The sequence below is a fragment of the Colobus angolensis genome, unplaced genomic scaffold (genome assembly GCF_000951035.1).
Source record: "Colobus angolensis palliatus isolate OR3802 unplaced genomic scaffold, Cang.pa_1.0 Scaffold11, whole genome shotgun sequence".
NCBI classification, from domain to species: domain Eukaryota; kingdom Metazoa; phylum Chordata; class Mammalia; order Primates; family Cercopithecidae; genus Colobus; species Colobus angolensis.
The window spans coordinates 11,068,679-11,086,638 of record NW_012112030.1 but is presented as its reverse complement, the minus strand read 5'-3'; positions in this window follow the sequence as shown (position 1 = coordinate 11,086,638).

Genomic DNA, 17,960 nt, shown 5'->3' with positions numbered 1-17,960 from the left:
GCTTTCCTTCACAGATTCAGAAGGCAGGCAACCCCTTAGCATGACCACCCCATCTGGTTTAGCATCTTCTCTAGGATGTAAGATACTTGCCTCATACTGTGTTGCTTTCAACGTTTGGGGCCTCTGCTCCAGACGCAGGAAAGCTCACAGATATCATAGTGTTACATAAAACCAGAATTCATCTGCACAGAGATAGCATTTGAACTATAGGTCTGCCCAAGAATATTGAGGAAGAGAGAGAGAGAAGAAAAGGGATCTCATCTAAGGGATTCAAGGAACTCCGATATTTAGAGTTAAGGTACAGAAGGAACTTTACAAGGGAGTTTAGGAGAGATGAGGGGAAAAATACATGGTTGGTGTTACAGCATTTTGAAAGGTAAAAGGCAAAGCAATATCATGATAGATTTTTTTTCTACCAGAGAAGAAGTTTATTTCTGTTGCTGTTCACACTTGATAGATATAAATCCATATGTTAATGTTGGAATAGGCTGTAACATTATGAGAAGATTGAAAGCATTGATGAACCAAAATATCAGCTGACTTTTAACATACAAGTAAATTGCTTTTAATTCATTAAATCAGTAACAAAATCTTATAGAAGAAAATTATCACATTTCAGTCTTCGAGTTTTGTGGGGCAAGGAGGAGAAATGAAATTAAAAAGCAAAAAGGAAAACAAAAACAAAAGCAGAAAACGATTAAGAGGGCAGCCAGTATTCATTTTCACTCTGAGATCTAAATGTTAGAACCTAATTGCTGGCTCTTCTATTTGGTTTTAAAAGTTGACATTTGAGCTGAGACAACCATTTCTAAGCTGAAGTAGAATTAAGCGTATTGTATACTGACATTTTTCACTGTCCAAATAAGCTTAAAATGAATAATCTTAGAAATGTTTGTTTGGCATCAGTGAATATATAAATGAATTAAGGAATGTGTGTAATATGTCCATACCTCAAACAACATGAAATATTTGAGAATGTATGAAAGGTCAAATTTATGTTTTTCCTCCTGCATTTCAAGTAGAGCATCATATTCTAGTTAAGAAATATGGTATAACTTAGTCTAATATATCTTATGCCCTAAAATGTTTTCATTATAAATTTTGTTTTAACTTTGTAATTGTACAAATTATTTTAACTTCTAGTGGAGACAACTATTGTGTATATAGTTTTAAATAGAGATTTAACTATTATGATTAATGATCAATTTCTACATTTGTTTAGTTGCATTACGTTCCTTTAAAAAAATAAGGGCTTCGACATAAGACAAAAGTACTTGAGCAATACTTCCTGCATCACTAGAACAACAATTATTGTCTGTGAAGCCATTTTGGAACAAAAGACAGTTTTTGGCATTTTCTAAACTCTAACGAAAAAAAGGTTGAACTTTGGAACCTAGGAATTTCGACTAAGGCATCAACACTGTTCTTGCAAGCAGTGGTAATTAGGGCTTTGCCAAGTAGGAACGGGGCTTTCTGCCACAAAGATATGCTTTCATGATAATATAAAGTGGTAATTATTTCCATTCAAGGCTATTTTTAAGTTGTTCCCACCTGCTTGCATGTTTATGAAAATCAGTTCTGGCCATGGTAAAGCTTGACCTAACTAGATAGCTGGCATAAACATCACTAATAATTTGCTCTGATAAACATGAAGAGAAAAATGTGATTTCCATTTTCTTTCAAATCCTTAATTGTAGGAATTCACATTTGAAATGTTATTATCCTTTGTTCTCAAATCACTCATTCGCCAATCATATATCTTGGTTTATTTCTGCAGATTTCCTGCATGTGTACTGCGTTGGGACCAGTCACGTGGAAAGGCTGGCTAGACTTTCAGTCTCAGAAGAACACATCCAAGCATAAGTGGTAAATTTGAAGGGGACTTGGTTAATGCTAAGTCAACCTGGATAGTTTAATTGCCAGGAAATAGGGAGGTAAAACCGAGTCAAAGAGTTGTCTATTAACAATGGTACCAGGATCAATGACCCCTGAGATTTCCAGGATCCAGTATAGTTTCACATCAACAGGAGTTAGGAATGGTATCCTTGGAGGCTACGTGGTGCCAAAAGCGCAAAGGTGGGAAGTTCAGCGTTAAAGAGTTCTCTCCAGCCTGGAGAATGAGCAGCAGTTTCTAAAGGATTATGCTATCTTCTGATCAACTTTTGCCATTTGACTTAAAATTTTAAACTTGAGTAAGTAATCGCATGTACACAATAAAATATCCAAAAGATTCAAACAGGTGTATAATGAAAGGGAAGTCCCTCTCCAAGCCCTCAGTTCTCTTCCCCAGAAGAAACCACTGTCCCAGCAGCTCTGAATCCCCCTTCCAGAGATATTCTCTGTGCCTGAGCACAGTGCGTGTGTAAAATTACAATTTTTTAATATACAAATTGTATCTTACTGGTTTGCTCTTTCTTTTCTATTTAACAGTGTGTCTTTGAGTTCATTTCTTATCCCCACATAAAAAGATCATTTATTCATTTGAAAGGCTTCTGCTACCTTTTTATCTGGTGGTTGGGGCTGTCAGTTTAATTCTATTTCATCTAACTTATTTCACTTAAAGAAACTTTACCTAACATTTAAATTAGATCATAAGTAGTAAGCATCTAAAACGTATCTGGTATGGATCAGGCTCTTCCCCTTCTATTTGTGTGATATTGAGGAAGTTACTCAGTTTTTCTAAGCCTCCGTTTTCTCATGTATATAATGGAGATATTATCTGCCTGATTGACATGGCCAATATGACTGCTGTCTATCAAATGTGTGCTCTCTCTTTTACAGTAGAGAGTTATATCTGGGAAGAAATAGTACAGCTGGAGGCTCTATTTGCTGGTGCTCATTATGGTGTTAACATGTGACTAAGTTTTGCCGGTGGAAGATGAGAAGTGATGATATAGGTCAATTCAAGCCAAGGCAATTAAAACCGCAATTACACACTAAATCATATAATTGGGGTAAAGGGCAAATAAGACAACATAAGGAAAACATTTAGGGCATAGTAATGCTAAGTAAGTGGTATCTATTATTATGAATATTATAATCCACACACAGTTGGCACTCCATATGAATAACCTTTAGTTTTTCCTGTATCAACTTTAATAAGAACACAATACTTGGTGACGTGCTTCAAGGTCAAATGCAAGTCACAATGCAGATTTTAATTGCAGAAATAAAAGAGCAAATTTACATTGCACATTTCGTAGCAAAGAACTTAGTAGCAATCTCCATTAGACCGTTTTTTCTCCCAAAGAGTAATTCTTCAGCTGCCAGCCTAAAGATGCTTTTCTTTCTTGATGTTTTCCCCATAAATCTCTACGTTATACTCTATTGTCCCAACAAATTTAGATTCCACTTAAAACTTAAATAATCTCACTTGAAGAGCTTTTGAGGTCAACTGGACTTGCCTTCCTTAAAAGGCAATTTGTCAATAACCCATTATTATTCAACCTGATTTTTGATGGTCTCCATTCTTAGCTAATCATAATATCTAAATATTTACCCAACAATGTTAGGGCCTATACCTAGAAGGGGATTTTTTTCTAAGAAAAATATTCTCCCTCTCCACCCAATTTTCTTGGAATTTTAAATGAGTTTCTCATTTGATTCCTGGTTGCATTAAGGAAGTGGACTGTATTAGGAGATTCTCTCCTCTTTCTGACTAAAGTAGCCCTAGAGAAGCCTATCAGCAAAGCCTTGAATTGCCTCATTGAAGATAGCATCTGCCCACCAAGCCACTTATTGGCCACAGCTATTGTTTTAGAGTAACTCTGGCCTTTGCTTCTGTTTCGCCCATTCTTTATCCTCTTCAAAAAAATATAGCTTATGGACATTGCCCCTGCAGATGTTGAATTTGGTCTGAACAATGTACTCCTTCCTTTCCTGCCCTGAGAAATTCCTGTCTTTGTATTCTTGATGATGTTCACCTAAGTCTCTTCATTGAAATTCAGCCTCACAGTCTACCCATTTAGGTAAACCTCTGGAAAACATGATTTCTATTCCTGTCCCCTGAACAGCACTAACCCTCTTTATGTATATTTAATAAGTCTTGGTTCTTTCAAAGGAGTTATCATCCAACTAACATCCGGTGTGGCTGAGTCTATCAGTCTGTTGCAGAAGAAAGATACCACACTAGACCTGAGACTAACCATGAGGCAAGTGTGGAAAACACTGACATTGTTTTATAATATTCATCCCTTGTTTAATAACTGTCCTCATCAATATACTGTAAATTATGCAGGGGATGAACTGTGTCTGAATCATTCCTTGAAGTATCCTCAGAATCTAGCACAGTACCTTGGGTATATTAGGGCCTCAGTAATGTCTGTTAAAGGAATAAGCAGTATAGATAACCTGTAAGTGAAAGATTAAATGGTCAAATATATGTTTCTCAAAACAAAATCCACACTACATTTTAAAAAATCTAACTTGTACTTAATAATTATTACCCTTGTAAATTTAGACAAAATGCACTTCAGCTCTCAGTGTCCTTTTCTCTAAAATGATGCGGTGAAAAGTAGAGTGAAAGAAATTAGAACATTACAAAAACGCTATCTCAGTGTTAGAGATTGTTGTTTGCATTCTTATTGACAGTAGGAAGCTGATAGATTAATTATTACACTCTAGGACATTAGTCACTTCCATTCATGTCTATTGCATTATGTGAGAAGTAATGTGTCTCAGAGACAACTTTGTGGGAGCTCATTGCCTAACTCATTGCCCCTGACTTGCTGGACACAGAGGAAAATCACATATTTCCATTCTTTATCTTTAAAATGAGAAAAATGCATGTCTGCTTCCCGGTTAGGTTACATATATCAAATCAAGTGCTCCTAATTTAGTGTTTATCAGTTTCTCCATCCTAAGATTTTCCTTGCCCAGTTTCCTCTGTGATTAAAAGAAACTGGCAATTATTTTAGTCTGATTTTAATCTATGTTTCAGAGTTTAAACCTGTTGTTTTTTATTAAAATGTAGAAACAAATAACTGTTAAAAAATTTATGGAATTAATCTAATGCAGGGGTAAAAATTCTGTTCTTGTTGTTAACAAATTCTTACTATTAAACTCCTAAATGAACTATTCCTTGAACCAAAAGTGACATAAGTATGTTGTCACAAAATATTAAAACCAAAATCCTGTAAAGCAGCCAGTGATCGGTTTCCATCCACATAGGGTAGACCTGAGGAAACTTCCATCATTTATTTATTAAGTACCTATAAAGTGAGGGTCACTTCACTATAAAGTGGAGGTTTAGATACACATAATAGACAATGTTGCTGAGGCCAGCTCAGTTGTGGAGACCCTAACCCAGCGGCACTAGTGGAATTAAAGACACACACACAGAAATATAGAGTGTGGAGTGGGAAATCAGGGGTCTCACAGCCTTCAGAGATGAGAGCCTTGAACAGAGATTTACCCACATATTTATTGACAGCAAACCAGTCATAAGATTTACTAAAAGTATTCCTTACAGGAAATAAAGGGATGGGCCAAAATAAAGGGATGGGCTCTGGCTAGTTTTCTGCAGCATGAACATGTCCTTAAGGCACAGATCGCTCATGCTATTGTTTGTGGTTTAGGAATGCCTTAAGTGGTTTTCTGCCCTGGGTGGGCCAGGTGTTCCTTGCCCTCATTCCAGTAAACCCACAACCTTCCAGTGTGGGCATGGGCATCATGGCCATCATGAGCATGTCATGGTGCTCAAAGATTTTGTTTATGGCCAGTTTGGGGGCTAGTTTATGGCCAGATTTTGGGGCCTGTTCCCAACACAATGTCTTATAGGGAGTACCCAAATCTCAGACTCTTCTTTTCCTACCAAGGTTGCTAGAGAGTTGTACATCAGTAGAAAGCCTCCCTCACTGTAGCAAAAGAAGGGGCAATGGAAAACATCCCTCAAAATCACAGTGGGGCTGGGTGCAGTGACTCATGCCTGTAATCCCAGCACTTTGAGAGCCCAAGGCAGGCAGATCACTTGGGGCCAGGAGTTTTAGACCAGTCTGGCCAACAGACTGGTGAAACCCTGTCTCTACTAAAAATACAAAAATTAGCCAAGTGTGGTGGTGCGCACCTGTTGTCACAGCTACTCAAGAGGCTGAGGCAGGAGAATGACATGAACCCGGGAGTCAGAGCTCCCAGTGAGCTGAGATCGCGCCACTATACTCCAGACCAAAGGCAATTCCTAGTGGAATGCTTTAAGGTAATGGAGGTTGATGAAAGCTAAAACATCACGTGTGTTACTTGAAAGCTGGAGATCCAGGAGCACAGTTATGTGACAGCTGGAGACAGCAAGGTAGGCAGAACTCTGGACAGGAGCCAGAAGCACCAGAGTCCTTGACTCCAACATAGGGGAGCTGAAATGAATCAGTAAGAAAAAAACAAACAATCCCACCAAAAAGTGGGCTAATGACATGAATAGACAATTCTCAAAAGAAGATATACAAATGGCCAACAAACATAAGAAAAATGCTCAACATCACTGATGATCAGGAAAAAGCAAATCAAAATCATAATGTAATGCCACCTTATTCCTGCAATTTGTTCCATAATTTAAAAATGTAAAAAAAAAAAAAACAGTAGATGTTGATGTGGATGTGGTGAACAGGGAACACTTCACTGCTGGTGGGAATGTAAACTGCTACAGCCACTATGGAAAACAGTGTGGAGAGTCCCTAAAGAACTAAAAGTAAAACTACTGTTTGATCCAGCAATCCCAGTACTGGGTATCTACCCATAGGAAAATAAGTCATTATACAAAAAAGATACTTGCACACTCATATTTATAACAACACAATTCACAGCTGAAAAATCATGGAACCAACCCAAATGCTCATCAACTGACTGGATAAAGCAACTGTGGTATATATATATACAATGGAATATTACTCAGCCATAAATAGGAATGAATTAACAGCATTTGCAGTGACCTGGGTGAGATTAGAGACTATTATTCTAAGTGAAGTAACTCAGGAATGGAAAACCAAACATAGTGTGCCCTCACTGATATGTGGAAGCTAAGCTATGAGGACGCAAAGGCTTAGAATGATACAATGGACTTTGGGGACTTGGAGGGAAGGGTGGAAGGGGGATGAGGGATAAAAGACTACAAATAGGGTGCAGTGTATACTCCTCAGGTGATAGGTGCACCAAAATCTCACAAATCACAACTAAAGAACTTACTCATGTAACCAAAGACCACCTGTACCTCAATAACTTATAGAAAAAATAAGAAGTTGGTAAGGGGAGAGTGAGTGGTCAGAAGCCAAGTGGGGCCTTTGAGTAAGTCTTATGGAAGGAAGGAACCTTGGTGATGGAACCTTGAAGAAGTGACCTAACTTCCTTGGGGACACACCTCAACAGAATTTAGAACTCTGGTAACTAGACACCCACATTCTAGGGATAGCTCCATATCCAGCCATTGGTGGGGATGCTCAAGGGAGCAAGATGTTCTCCTGCTGTATCTCAATTTGTCTATGTCCTTGTCTCGACAAAGGCCAAAGTGAGAATCTTTCCAAAGACTGCGGACATTAGCTGAACCCTCACCCTCAACGCCTCTGGTCATTTGGCAGAAGGCACCCACAGGTAACACAGGGCAGCCCAGGGGTAGGCCCTTCCAGGAAAGGCCTCAGCTGTGATCCAGTCAGGGCTGTTCCATACCCCTCCCCATCACCATGTGTTTTAGGGAAGCAAGAGATGAGGGGCCCTCCCTGAACAGGAGCAGGTTGTCAGGGGTTGGGAGACAGGTGGGTCTGTCAGATTCATACTCTGGTCATGGCTGGCAGGATGGGAAAGGGAGTGTTGGGGACAAAGCTTTTCTTTTCACATGTTCATCCTGAGACTTCAGTCTGTCATCTAGCTTCCTCTCTGACTGGAGATTCCCTGCAGATGCTCCTATGTGCCTGATCTTGGGAGGAAAGTTCTAATCTGGGTGACCGCCTGGGGAAACAGCAAGGCTGGTCATTGACGCCATTTGGCCTGGCTTTTGGACACTCTCTTTTCAGAGTTCCATGCAACATATCAAGCGGGAGCTGTTGGATGGATTCACCTTCTCCATCTCCTTCAAAGAAGGGCAGGTGTACCATGCCACCAACCATGACCAGCAGTGCTCTAGGGTGAGAGTAGGCACCGAGCGGTCCCCAGAGACAGCCACCTGTGAGAAGATGGTGAACCCAGGACATATAAATGAATATGGAAACTCCCTGAGTTCTCTCCTAGGGCTTACCCAATTGAGTAACCCACTGTCCCCTCCCAAAGGAATCTGGCTGACATTATTCCCCAGTGGCAACTTGATTACATGCAAAATCCCTTTCACCTCCTTGTAGGAGGATCAGAGAAAACCCCATAAGTATCTCTGCATGTTGCCACAGTTTTGTTTTAACTTCCAACCCTAGATATCTCATATAGCACGCAGTTCCATGGCCCTGCTAGACGTCCTCCGAGACTCACAGTCCAACATTTACTGGGGAGGTTTTTACACAAAATAAGGGGGTTACACAAAAAAGAAGGTGAAGGTACTCCATGCATTTGTCTGTAAAGGGTCATCACACGGAACTCATCCCTCTAGCCCCATCAGGGAGGAGCCCCATGGGGAGGTGCCCTCACATGGCATCATACTATTCCCTAAGGGAAGCCATTTCTCATAGCAGGTCAGCCTCTCAATGCTGGTGGATGCTGACATGATAAGATTCCATTTCCATGCAGCTGTTCTGCGGGGAGCATCCTATGTGCGTCCTAATAGGCTGGAATAGTTTTCCAGAGCTGCCATAATACGGCACACAGACTGAGGAGCTTGACCACAGAAGTTTAGTTTCTCACAATTTTGGAGGATAGAAGTCCAACATCAAGCTGTCAGTCTGGTGGTTTCTCTGAGCCCTCTCTTCTTAGCTTGGAGATGGCTGTCTTCTGTCTCTGTATTCAGAGGACCTTCTCTTGAGCTTTTTTTGTGACCTAAACACCTTTCCTTATAAGACCTGTGGTCATATTAGATTAGGGTACACACCAATAAACTCACTTCACCTTAAAAAAGAAAAGAACCTATCTCACAGACACACAATTTAATAGAGGCAGAGTCTGGATTCCAACCTATGCTGTTCCTGATCTTATCCATGATGTTATTGCCCCAGTTAACATCTGGCAGGAATTAATTTATCAGACTGCTTCTGTCACCCAGCCAGAATCTAAGAGAATAAGACATCAGACAGGTTTATTTGATGGAGGTATAAAGGGAAGGAGGGAAAATGGAGATGTATGATATGGGTATGCTACAGAGAAAGTACAGATTCAGCTTAGAGCATGGTGGATTTGGGCATCTGGAAGTCAATAGAAAAGAGAATGGAATCCCTAGAATAGATCATTGTAAAATAGATTATTCATTTAGTTCCTACCAGTTTTTGCTTCTACTTGTCTCCTGGTCTCAGATTTTGACTTTGATAAACCTGTCTCTCTTCCTTTCTGCGCTTCTGCCATTTGACAGCTCCCTAGGATTTCATATCTGCATGTTTTAAACTTGGCTTGTCCTGTTGAGCCTGTGTAACCCAGTCCCTCCCAATGTTCTCTGGTTGGGGTGGCAGGTCAGCGAATATTAGGCAAATATCTCTATAGCTCTCTGTAGTGTGCTACAAGGGTAGATACATGTGAGAGCTTCTTTTCAGGCACGCATTCTTCTTTTCTTCCACCAGCCAGGATCAACACACTTGAAAATCTCGAATTTTTCCTCTTCTGCTATGCATTCACCACTCTATGTGATGTGCAATACATACATTTTAAATGTTTTAAAAATTTTTAAATATAGTTTTGATGAGAGATCTGCTTAATTGATTTGCAAAATCTTAACAAAATGACTAGATGGGGTCTATCAAGGCTACATCTGAGGAGGTTCATTAACTGAAGACATTATGATAAAAACAAAACTATAGAATCTGAGAATGGCTACATTATGTTGTGGACTCAGGAATAATTATGTACATTTGCACGTGTTGCAGAGTAGTCTTTTGACATCATTGTCCTTTGCTGTTCAATCCTGTTGAAGGATTAGTAAGAGCCCTAGAGGCAGCAGCTAAGACAACCATCTCTCTGCTTATTGGTTTCCAGATGTGTTTTCATACACAATCCAGATTCTGCTGATGTTCTTCTATTAGTCCTAGGTTATTATTTCATTCTCAGCTGTAATATTCACTTCTTTTGTAGCAGTATTGAAAAAATCTTCAGTTCTTGTTTTAGTTAAAAGTTCACTTTAATTACAGATCTTTAAACTATTAACATAGAAAGGAAATTGCTTTCTTCCATTTTGGGAAACACCTAGATACAGCTTTATATTTGTTTGTTTATTTTGCTCACCTCTGAAATTCTGAGCCATGGATACATTTAAAAAGTAAATTGTAAATTTTAGTTTTTGTGTTTCAATAAGCTCCAGCAACTCTATCCTTCAATATTATAATTCAGCTAAAGGTAAAGGGGAAAACATAAGGGCAAACCATATGCGCAATGGAGAAAAAGGCACTGATAGGAAGGCAACTGAAAAGGTGACTGCACTGGAATCCAGCTTTTATAAAAGTGAGCCCCTGTGCAGCCAGCCCTTCAGGGACACTAATATGCAAAGGACCAGCATGATTGACAGTAGCGTGACTCTCATGCTCTGTCCCAGAGTTTGACATAAATGACAGCATCTTTTCATTGACTTCCATGCCTTTCTGTCATCATCCTTCATGAACAAGCTGGCTAAAATAACATTCACAGCCACCAGAGGAAAGTATATGAGGTATCATCTTGACAGTGTTCATTTAAAAGAGGTAACTGCAAAATCCAACCATTTTACATTTTTGCACTGATGATCTTGCTTCTGATGGACCAGTTTCCCTTGACGAGCTTTTCCAACCATCTCTAGAATACATGTATTCATTTTCTAGTTTATATACTTTTTAGTTTTAAAAATATGATACGATTTTTATTTTGTCAGCTAATGCAATACATGTATCTTCATTATAAGATAAGCTAAATAAAACAGACTAAAACATTACAGATAAGCCTAACACCCCCTTATCGACCCACACCAACCCCAGACACTTCTCCAAAGGGACTTTCATCTGTTAGTTTTCTATCCTTCATACATTTACTATGAAATCATGTATGTCTCCACATAGAAATTATGTAGACTTCTTTTTTCACATGAATGGCATCAGATTTTATGTATTGCCCCTTGTTTTGTGTTGGAGATATTTTATGTCAGTATATATGGATTTACCTCGTTAAAATGATGAATAATATGTCTAATATAAAAATGTACTTTTAGATGGTTAAAAATTACATTAATGATATTTGGTATATAGTTCCTTAGTACCATGACAACACAGTTGAAATCAGTGAGGCACATCTGTATATAGTGAAATGAAAAGATCTCTAAAGCACAGTGAATGAGAAAAAGAACAATTTGTATATTATGATTCAATATGTAAGAATTTTTTAAAATGCATATTTATGGGGGCATATGTGTGTGTGTGTGAGTGAGTACACACACAAAGGAGGAAGAATATATCCCAAACTGTTAAAGTAGTTTGTTTTATTTGAGTGTTGGCTTTAGATTTTGCCATGCGTTTTCATCTGTATCAATGTCTTGTTTGATGTATACTGGCAGCATTTTGGAAAGACTTAGCTGGGGATAGCTAGCCAGATGAAATATTAAGCCAGAAATTACTATGTATCTGTTTCATGTTCAATCATCCACAGATCATACATATTTTATTGTATTCATTTTATTCAACAATACTGAAAATGAATCAGGCTTTATCTCCATGCCAGCCACTATGCAAATAAGTAAAACTGTAATATTTTCCACCTTCTACAGTTTTCCCTGAGTTAGCTGCTTATTGGCATCAGTTGGTGGCTGTTATTAAACATTAGTATTTCTGTATCAACTGGATTCATTAAATGATGATTTCATTTAAGAAGAGTTTCTACTTTCAACCCTATATAAGAGACAGAATGGAGGGAAAACTCCTAGCTCATGTGGCTTCTTGACCTTTTTTAACCATAGATGATAAGTTGGATTTTGTGAGGTTCAAAAAATGTTCCAGTTTGGAATTGTTTTTATGTATCATTAAGGTAAAGGTAGGAAGTACAAAACCATGTGGACTATCCTATATAAGTAAATGTAGTTTTTCACATTGACCCTGTGGTAAGCTAAATTTTCCTTTTATTATGTTATTCCGGGTCCCACAAATTGTCAGAACTTTGTAAATGTGTTGCTAATTCCCTGCCAGTTTATTAGGTAAAGATCCTCCGAGAGCATCTGAGCAGCACTAACCTCCAATGGAATATATTATTCTATTTGAATTTATTAATTTCATCAAGATTATAACTTATATAACTATAATACTTATATAACTAGTGATAACTAAACTGCATTTACTGTTAGCAGATAGTCTCTCTCTCTTTCCCTATTGCACAGTACTAACATGGAGACATATGCAACTAATCTTAGAACTGTTCTACTGTCCACTTAAAAGTCAGTAAAAGTGATAGCAATAAAAATTCAATAAGAAATCCAATTCTTTTAGGATAATCTAATCTTCAATAATCTGGAAAAAGAGTTTAAACAGAGATGAACTAATGAGAACTAAATTTGGTTCAGAGAGTATGGTTCAAAGATCTGCTAAGATACAGGCACTCACTGTCTTCTCCTTTTCCTCAACAAAGTGGGCTGTCATTCCAGCAATCCTGCCCACCATAGGGTATGACCAGATGAGCGGGAGGTTTCAGAGTGAGAATCTGCAAAAGAGACACAGAATACTGAATACAGCTAACTTTTCTCTACACATACTCATTTCTAGTATTCCTGTTGTCGTGCTCAGAACAACACCAAATGAACTGAGAATGGGAAAGAAGAATGGAGGCAATCAACCTTGGCCAAGGCAAGGAAATATTACAAAGGGAGATGAACTTCGCTGCATTATAAAAGTAGTGAAGCATTATTATTCAGAACACAGGCTTTGGGCTAACTTTCATGTATGGAATGACATGGAACGAAGGTCGGTTGCAGAATTGGCCTTTCCCTTTGACTAATGTTTGCATGCAACATCTTTTTCCATTTTTTTTTTCTTTTTACTTTCAGTCTATTTGTGCCTTTATATTTAATAAGTGATTTTTGTAAAAAGCATACAGTTGCATCAGTTTTAATCTAATCTGACATATTCTGTGTTGTAATTGGAGTGTTCAGTACATGTACATTGAATGTAATTTTTGAGACAGTTGGATGTAAGTCTAGTATCTTCTTATTTGTTGACAAATGTTTCCATCTATTTGTTCCTTTATTTCTCCTTTGTTGCCTTATTTTGTATTAATGGAATATTTATATTTTATTTTATCTTCTCTATTAGGTTTTTTTTGGTTATACTTTGGGATACCTTTAGTGTTTTCCTAGAAATTGCAAGTGAATTCTTACATTATTAGTCTAAGTTAGCAATTTCGCCAAATCCCTCAATGTGTAAGAAATTTTTAACAGCATAACTTAATTTATACCTCTTACTTTGTTTCCCACTGTCATATATTTAACCTCCAGAAATTATAAATCCACAAGACATTTTTATACTTGTGGTTTTCATTGGTTAATCTTCATTGACTTTTACCCATTTATTTACCCTATCAGGAGTTGCTTATACTACTAGAATTTTTTGGTTTTTTTCATTGTTCTGCTAGCAACCAATAAACTATCTCAAATTTTGTCTGTGAATGACTTATTTCAACAAGTATAGAATTCTAGCTCAGCACTTTGAAGATGCCTTTTCCATTTGAAGATGTCCTAGGTTTTCCATAGCTTCTATTGAGAGGCTATAATCCATTTTTACTATATTTTTCCCTTAAAAACGGTGTGTCTTTTTTGTTTTTCTCTCTAGGTGTTTTTAGGATTTTCTCTGTATCTTGATGACCAGAAAGTTGACTGAAATGTATGTAGGTTTAGATTTCTTTTTATTTACCTTGCCTGGGGTTCGTGAAACATCTTGAATTGAGAGATTACTATCTTTCATTAGATTTGCAAAATTTTCAGCTATTATTTCTTCAACTATTGCTTTTATCTCATCCTTTCATTCTTCTCTTTCTAGAACTCCAATTACATGTATGTTATGACTTTTGATCATGTTCTACATTTTTCATTCTCTGTTTTCATCTTTCCATTGTCTACTTTTTCTGTGGCCCATTTTGGACATTTTCTAATGACAGATCTTTGAATTTACTAATTCTGTCTTCCAATCTTTCAATCTACTGTTAAACCCCTCAAATGCATTCTTAATTTTAAGTATTTATTTATAGTTCTAAAGTTTTTATTTGATCCTTTTCATAGTTTCTATTTCTCTGTGAAATACCCCCAAATGGATAAAAATATGATAACTACTTCATACTTTTATCTGTTTTTGTCCATTATTTCCTCTATTGGTTTTAGCAAAGTAATTCTAGCAATTTTGAAGTCTTCATCTAATTACTTCAATATATAGATCATCTATCATCTATTTTTATTTCTTGAGTATTGGTGAATTTTGTGTGCTTCTTGCCTATCTGGAAATGTTTATTGTCTATGTTATGAACTAAATGTTTGTGTATCCTCAAAATACTTATACTGAAGCCATACTCTTAGTGTGATTTTATTTGGAGATAGAACTTTTCCAAAAAGAATTGAGGTTAAATGAGATCATAAGAGTGGTATCAGATCCAATAAGACCAATGTCCTTATAAAGAGAAACACTCTCTTTGTCTCTCCACACACTCAGACAGAGGAGGTCCTGTGAGCACATAAAGAGGGCCGCCTGCTGGCCAAAGAAGAGGCTTCATAATGAAACTTTCTTGGACTTCTTAACCTCCATACATGTAATAAATATACTTCTGTTGTGTAAGTTACCCATTCTGGGGTACTTTGTTATGGCAGCCTGAGCAGACTAATTCAGTAGGTTTGACATTGTAGATGATGGTTATACAGGCTCTGGATCCTGTTAACTTTTTCAAGAGTGTTGTATTTTGTTTCGGCAGGCTGTTAATTTGCTGGTGGATGAGATTGCTCCTGTAAAGGTCTCATTTCAGTCTTTGTTGTGGGGGGATGTCTTTCAGATCCACCCTTAGTTCTAGGTTACAGTTTTTCTGCCTAAGGCATTGTCCTCACTCCTACTTCACAAAGATTGCTGAATTCTGACTGGCTGAAACTCTGACGTCTTCTCAGTACTCAGAGAACTCTGGAATTCAGATCTTGGGATTCAGGAGCTTTCAGACTTTAGGAAGCTGTTTTTTACCAGATGTCTCAGAGACTCACCACGCAATGTGCAGCCCTGAAATTAGCCAAGATCCTAGGGACATTTCCATTCAATTATCTGAGCTTCTCTCTCTGTGGCTGCTGCCCTTTCTGATAGCCTTCTGAACCCGGCTGTCTTAGTAGCTCTGAACCCTAATCTCTCACTGATGTTTGGGCTTCACTTTCATGGATATGGGCCCTTAAGGTGACCCCACCAAGAAAATTTGTGTGCCTGTGGTGCTAAACTCTAGCACATTCCCTCTGTCAGATGTGCAGTCCTGCCTTGGTTGTTTGCCAATGCTTCCAAAAAGCTATTTTGTATATTTTGGTTAGCCTTTATAGTTGTTCCCAGTAAACAGGAAAGTTCAATCTCAACTAAAATCCGTCTTGCCTTTGCCTAATATTTAACTAAATAAATGGTAACAGCAATAAAATGCCCATCCAAAAGTCAAAAGATAATCATTAGTAGCAAGGAAATAAGGAAAGGAGTATCATTTCTTGCCATGTAACTTCAAAATGAAATAAAGAAAATAAAAGATCATGATGTAGAAAGTCCTGGCTTTCCAGAAGCAGTACTGATGAGTGATCAAATCGTAAGTATTCTTTCTCACTAATTAAGAATGTCTCCAAATTTGGAGTGAAATGAACTGAGCAACTACACTTTTCTGACGGAAGGAGAGGGCAGAATGAGTAGTCATAGTGGAAATGGCTTGGGAGAGAGAGTAGAGGGCTCCAAGAATGAATGAAGAATGCAATCTCAGGCTTAAGGGAATCTTTCTGAAGCAGTATGTGATCCTGACTGCCGGCACTAAATCCTGAGACAGAGTCTTTAGTAAAACCTGAGAACAAAAGTAGAGCATGTAACCTCTATCAGAGGCTGCACAGAGACTCAGAAACCCTCCTTTCTTTCCTTTACCATCTTCTCATCTGGAGACGGTAGACAGAATACAATGCTCATCTTCAAACCATTGCTTTATAGAAAAAACAAACAGGCTTCAGATAAGGTAGGAATGAAGTCAAGCACAATTAACTGAATTTGTATCATAGCAAATATGAGTCCTGATCTTAAAATGAAGCAAATAATAAATATAAAAATACTATGCAGGAAAAAAAAAAAAAAGGAGGGAAAGGCCATTGTAAGCAAAAGTAGGCTAATAACAAATTTAAAAACAACAAGAAAAGGAAGAAACACGTATTCTCAATTATACAATACAGCACCTGCAAGACCTTCTTGAAAACCCTGCTTAATGAAGATATCAAGGGATGAATCAAAATAATCAATAATAGAAAAACCATGATAAAAGAATCAATTAAAGAAATTTATTCTATTTCAATATAGAACTAAGTTTAAATAACTTTGGGAATGAGAGTTGTAAGTGGAATGTGAACGTTATAAATCTTGACAATGAACAAATAAAACCTGTGTAAAAATATAGACGGAGAGAAGAAAATAAAAGAGACATAATAAAAGAGCTATTTTCTTCTTTTTAAATAGCAGTCAGTTGATATTGACTAAAACAAATATATGTTTAAGCATAATGAATTCAGATCTGGTTTTATGTAATAATTCAAACTGTAAAGGAAACTTTAGGGTGAATATCTCATGAAGTGAGTAAATATCTAAAGTTCAGCCACTCTTTAATGTTCACTTTAATTTTGTTATCTTCTGTTTCATTAAGCGTACTTTTAAATTAAAAATAGCATCTACAGTATGATGACACTTAGCATATCTGTGCCATTTCACGTACCTGTCCATCAAGATGTCTGTTTTCTACAATATCTGGAATGATGATGGTCCCTGTATGTTAACAATGGTTATTATTTCTGGATAGTGTGATTCTGGGAGTGATTGTCAAATCTTTGTATTTTTTCTTCTGTTTGAATTATTTATAACAAACATGATTAACAGCTACACACACACACACACACACACACACACACACACAATTCCAGTTTCTAACATGCTTTGTGGTTATATCAACTCTTCATCTACTTGTTTTGTGTTAGAGGTTTTAGCTGAAGCCTAAGGCCAGGCTAAGAGACTGGAATGTGACAAGGACTTCCCCTTTCCCCAGCAGAATTCTTGCTCAGCAGACATATATCATGGAACCATAAGTACAAAGTGTCCTCTGCCCTTCCTACTGATCCATGAGGCAGGCAGTACAAGAGAGGATGCTTCTTTCTGCTGCTTTCGAGACAAAGGAAGCAGCCTACAGAATATAGGATACATACAGAAAATATAACACAGTGGGTGTCAGGCTCCAAGATAGCTACTTCATCTCTCTTAGAGCAGTACATCAAGAACTGCAGGTGTGTGTGCAAACGCCTCCCTAGTTGAGGGAGGAGTGCTGTCGTATAGGGGCTAAGCAGGAAAATGGAAAGAATCAGGTTCCATAGGCAAGTTCCAAAAGAACTACTACAAATGGGACCTGTCTTGGGCCCGCTTCGAAAACTCTTTTTTTTTCTCTTCTTCTTTTCTTGAGACAGTCTCTCTTTGTCACCCAGGCTGGAGTGCAATGGTGCAATCTTGGCTTACTACAACCACCACCTCTGGGGTTCAAGTGATTCTCCTGCCTCAGCCTCCGGAGTAGCTTGGATTACAGGCTCCTTCTATCACGCCTGACTAATTTTTATATTTTTAGTAGAGACAGGATTTCACCACATTGGCCAGGCTGGTTTCGAACTTCTGACCTCAGGT